Source organism: Scyliorhinus canicula, chromosome 1 (assembly GCF_902713615.1).
Source record: "Scyliorhinus canicula chromosome 1, sScyCan1.1, whole genome shotgun sequence".
Taxonomy (NCBI): domain Eukaryota; kingdom Metazoa; phylum Chordata; class Chondrichthyes; order Carcharhiniformes; family Scyliorhinidae; genus Scyliorhinus; species Scyliorhinus canicula.
This window is the reverse complement of record NC_052146.1, coordinates 118,820,346-118,825,928: the sequence shown is the minus strand read 5'-3', so window position 1 is coordinate 118,825,928 and position 5,583 is coordinate 118,820,346.

Here is a 5,583-nt window from a genome sequence, read left to right as displayed (position 1 = left end):
TAGTGCGGTGGAATCAGAATCATTGATTGATTTATCGAGGGAGATATATATATTTCTGATTTTAAAAATAATTATGCCGCCTCACGGTGCTGAGGTCCCAGGTTCGATCCCAGCTCTAGGTCACTGTCCGTGTGGAGTTTGCACATTCTCCCTGTGTTTGCGTGGGTTTCGCCCCCACAACTCACAGATCTGCAGGGTAGGTGGAGTGGCCACGCTAACTTATCCCTTAACTGGAAAAAAAATCAATATTTTGAAAAACAAATTAAAGGGATATGGTGAACAGGCCAGGAGGTGGTTTTGAGACCAGGAAGAGATCAGTCATGATCTGATTGAATGATGCAGTAGGCTCGAAGGGCTGAAGTGCCTACTTCTGCTCCTAATTCCTATTGTCCTATGATTCAATCACCTAATAAGCTGGTGATACTTTATAACCAGATTTTGATTCAAAACCACAGTCCATCAATCTGCATAAAAGAAGATTTCAAAAACAGCAGTTCAAGGTAATTGTAAGTTCATTGGTTTCTCATGGGCGGCTGCTAACCTCAAAGCTGAACCTTGGTAAAGCAGGAATGCTTCTATTTTAGATAGAAATCCCATGTGCGGGTGACATGATCCAGCCGTACCTCCATAGACCAATGTTAACTCACACAAACCCATTCACTTCTGCAGGACGGCATCGGTGCTGGTGGTGTTGGTGCTGGCCAGTAGCTGGATGACTCCGGGAGCGTGCCGAAATCTTCCTCGTCCTCTAGCGTGGGCAGGGGAAGGAGGGATGGACCTGGTGGGGCTGGTGTTGGGAGCGCGTGTGGCGCGTGGGTGGGGAGGTGTGTGGGAGTGGGATTGGCACCCGAGGGAGCCAGGTCCCTGAGTGAGACCGTATCCTGGCGGCCGTCGGGGAACTCCACGTAGGCATACTGGGGGTTTGCGTGGAGCAGGCGTACCCTGTCCACCAAGGGGTCCGCCTTGTGGAGTCGGACATGCCTACGTAGTAGAACCGGTCCCGGAGCTGCGAGCCAAGTCGGGAGCGACACCCCGGATGTGGACTTCCTAGAGAAGGTAAAAACACGTTCATGGGGTGTGTTATTCGTGGTAGTGCACAGTAGAGACCGGATAGAGTGCAATGCATCCGGGCGGACCTGCTGCCAGCGAGCGGCTGGGAGGTTCCTGGACCATAGGGCCAGCTGGACGGCCCTCCATAACGTCCCGTTCTCCCTCTTTACCTGCCCATTTCCCCGGGGGTTGTAGCTGGTCGTCCTGCTGGAGGTGATACCCCTGCTGAGCAGGAACTGACGCAGCTCATCGCTCATGAATGAGGATCCCCTGTCGCTGTGGATGTAGTCGGGGAAACCGAACAGAGCGAATATGGAATCGAGGGCCTTGATGACGGTGGCAGACGTCATATCCGGGCATGGAATGGCAAATGGGAACCTAGAGAATTCATCGACCACACTGAGGATATATGTGTTGCGGTCGGTGGAGGGGAGGGGCCCTTTGAAATCCACACTCAGGCGTTCAAAGGGGCGGGACGCTTTCACCAGGCACGCACAGTCTGGCCGGTAGAAGTGCGGCTTGCACTCCGCACAGACCTGGCCGTCCCTGGTGACTGTCCATACTTCCTCGACGGAGTAGGGCAGATTGCGGGCTTTGACGAGGTGATACAACCGAGTGACCCCCGGGTGGCAAAGGCTGTCGTGCAGGGCACGGAGCTGGTCTATCTGTACCTCGGGAGAGTGCGTCTGGGGGCTCGTTGAGCTTGCCGGGGTGATACAAGATCTCATAATTATAGGTGGAGAGCTCGATTCTCCACCTCAAGATTTTATCATTTTTGATCTTGCCCCGCTGCGTGTTGTTGAACATGAAGGCTACCGACTGTTGGTCAGTGAGGAGAGTGAATCTCCTGCTGGCCAGGTAATGCCTCCAGTGCCGCACAGCTTCAACGATTGCCTGGGCCTCCTTTTCAACAGACGAATGTCGAATTTCGGAGGCATGGAGGGTGCGGGAAAAGAATGCCATGGGTCTGCCTGCCTGGTTTAGAGTGGCAGCAAGGGTGACATCTGAAGCGTTGCTCTCTACTTTAAAGGGTAGTGTCTCGTCTACTGCATGCATCCCGGCCTTGGCTATGTCTGCTCTAATACGGGCGAAGGCCTGTTGTGCCTCGGCTGTGAGGGGAAATTGAGTCGACTGTATCAGCGGGCGGGCCTTGTCCGCGTATTGTGGGACCCACTGGGCGTAGTAGGAGAAGAACCCCCGGCAGCGTTTGAGGGCCTTAGGGCAGTGGGGAAGGGGGAGCTCCATGAGGGGGCGCATGCGGTCGGGATCGGGCCCCAGGAGTCCGTTTTGGACTACGTAGCCGAGGATGGCCAAGCGGCTGAACACGTACTTCTCCTTGTTGTAAGTGAGGTTGAGGAGAGATGAGGTGTGGAGAAATTTGGCACGGTTGGCGTCGTGGTCCTGCTGGTCATGGCCGCAGATGGTGACATTATCTAAGTACGGAAACGAAGCCCGCAGTCCATACCAGTCAACCATTCGGTCCATTTCTCTTTGGAATACCGAGACCCCGTTAGTGATGCCGTAGGGAACCCTAAGAAATTGATAGAGGCGACCGTCCGCCTAGAAGGCAGTGTATGGACGGTCTGATTTGCGGATGGGGAGCTGGTGGTAGGCGGATTTAAGGTCAATCGTCGAGAAGACCCGGTACTGTGCAATCTGATTGACCATATCAGATATGCGAGGGAGGGGGCATGCGTCGAGCTGCGTGTACCGATTGATGGTCTGGCTGTAGTCCACGACCATCCTGTGTTTCTCCCCAGTTTCAACCACTACCACTTGGGCTCTCCAGGGACTGTTGCTGGCCTCGATAATACCCTCCCGAAGCAGCCGCTGGACTTCGGACCTGATGAAGGCCTTGTCCTGGGTGCTGTACCGTCTGCTCCTGGTGGCGACGGGCTTGCAATCTGCAGTCAGATTGGCAAAGAGGGAGGGAGGGTCAACCTTGAGGGTCGAAAGACCGCAAACGGTGAGTGGGGGTAGGGGTCCGCCGAATTTGAGGGTGAGACTCTGGAGGTTACATTGAGAATCCAGGCCCAGTAATAGTGTAGCACAGAGATTGGGAAGAACGTACAGGCGGAAACCGCTGAATTCAACGCCTTGCACGGTGGGGTTGACCACACAGAAACCCTGGATCGGGACAGAGTGGGATCCGGAGGCTAGGGAGATCCGCTGGTTGGCCGGATGGACCGTGAAGGAGCAGAGCCTTACTGTGTCCAGGTGGATGAAGCTATCGGTGCTCCCGGAGTCTAGTAGGCAGGAGGTCGCGTGGCCGTTGATTAGCACCGTCGTCGAAGCGGTAGCCAGGTTGTGAGGACGGGACTGGTCCAGCGTCATGGAGGCGAGCAGCGGGCGATCGTCCGAGGAGTCCGATGAGGAGCGGCAGCGACCCGGGTCCAGCGGTCCAGTCACGAGGGGGAGACAAAATGGCGGCGTCCGAAGGACCTGTGGGGGAGAAGATGGCGGCGCCCATGCAGCGCACGTTGCAGGCGCAGGGCAATATGGCGGCGCCCATGGTGTGCACGTTGTGGGGCGGGGCAAGATGGCGGTGCCCATTGGCCGCACATGGACCTGGGGGGAAGATGGCAGCGCCATGGTGCGCACGTTGTGGGGGCGGCGCAAGATGGCAGCGCCCACGGGCCGCACGTGGACCTGGGGGGGAGAAGATGGCGGCGCCCACTGGTCGCACGTGGCCCCGGGAGCAGAGGATGGCGGCGCCCATTGTGCGATTGGCTGAGGGAAGGGAGAGAAATCGGGCGCGATAGCGGCAACTGCGCAGGCCTGGCACACCGCCGCAAGATCTTGCCACAATGGATGGGACCCAGATTTAGAGAGCAAAGTGAGTTTAAAAACTCCCTTGACTCTGCCGTGACCAGATTGAACCAGCTCCCGGGATCTACTGGCCTCACCGAGGGGACCCCAGCCGGATGCCGTTCAGCACTGGTCTCTGCAAATGGGGACCAGATGGCACAACACTTGGGGGGTCTCCCAGGCGATCGGAGGCCTCTGGGTGGCTGGTATCTGGGCCAAGTGGCGCCCGGGCACTGATGCAACCTGGGCACCTAGGCAATGCCAGCCTGGCATCCTGGCAGTGCCACCTGGGTCTCAATCTGGTACTGCCAGGGTGCCTTGTTGGCAGTGCTACGGTGCCCAAGTGGCATTTTCCCCATGCCAAGGATCGGGCCTGGGGGTGCCCTGCCCGTATGAGGCAGTTTGTGGGGGACTCAAGGACACTCCCAACAGGTGAATTGGAGCTTTGGGAGAGTCTGGGTGTTGCGTTGGGGGGGGTCATGAGATTGGGGCGCCATTTATAAATGGCATCTGGTCTGTTCCTGCACTGTGGAGCTCTGCCCACTGGAGCTCCTCAGTGTAGGAAATGCAACTGAGTGCGTCCTCAGTGGGCCATTCACTGTTGAGGCCGTTGATAGTGGAGTCATTCGCAGTGCTACAAGCGCCAGGAACGACCTCTCTAATCCCATCCAGGGTAGACTTTTTTTGGTTAGATCATGCCCTATAAACCAAAACTTACTTTTTAATCAAGTTGCAAGAACTGGTTAAAACACAATTGTAATCTGGAAGTGAACTTTCTACTCCTTTTAAAATTCCCCAGTGAATGCACACACACACACACACACACACACACAAACAAAAGACAAAAATGCAGAGTCTCTGCAGAGATGGGGGTTAAGAAAAGACTATAAAAAAGGGATAAAGTTCACAAGGTTTTGATGCTGTCAATGTGGTGCTCCCTCATGTGAAGACAGTCCCAGTAGGTGCCTGAAGGTTCTTACCAATGAAGCTTCGGCGTGGAGGAAAAAAGAAACGGATCAATTCTGCTCGTCTCTTCTCTGCATAAAATAGTGCCATGGGACTTTTTAGTTCCACCTGAGAGGTCAGGCAGAGCCTCAGTTTAACATCTCATCGGAAAGGTGGCACTTCCAACAGAGCAGCACTATTTCAGTACTGCACTGAACTGTCAGCCTGCATTTTGTGTTCAAAAGTCTGGAATAGATATCAAGCTCACCACCTGTCAGATGTAAATGTGCTCACAGCTGATGCCAGTTTTAAACACCTCCCTACAGAGTTGGATAATTCTACAACATGGTTCTAATAACAAAACTGAAGGTGCCGGTTGCAGTACTTCCTCCAAAGTATATGACTGCAGTCAGATACTTTGACTAATGAATCCCACCTGTGCTTGTTGCCAGGAAACAATTCCACATTGAGCAGAATAGATGCAAAGAGGTTACGGCCTGTGTGGTGAATAAATGTAGCGGTCATGGTTGGATTTGGTCAGGCCATAGTTGCTCGTTTCACTCCAAGTCAGAGTAACGAAATAGGCTGCTGTTTCAGCAAGGTCGCATTTCCCCATTATTCTGTCTTTAATTTCAGAGCGTGGTGGTTGGGGTGGGAGGGTTTTTTCAGCAGGGATACCTGCCATGGTCAATGATGTTCAGTGTCAAGCCTGATGGTCTGTGGGGCTGCACATTGTAGAGTCAGATGTTTACACTCAGAAAGAGGCCCTTCGGTCCATCC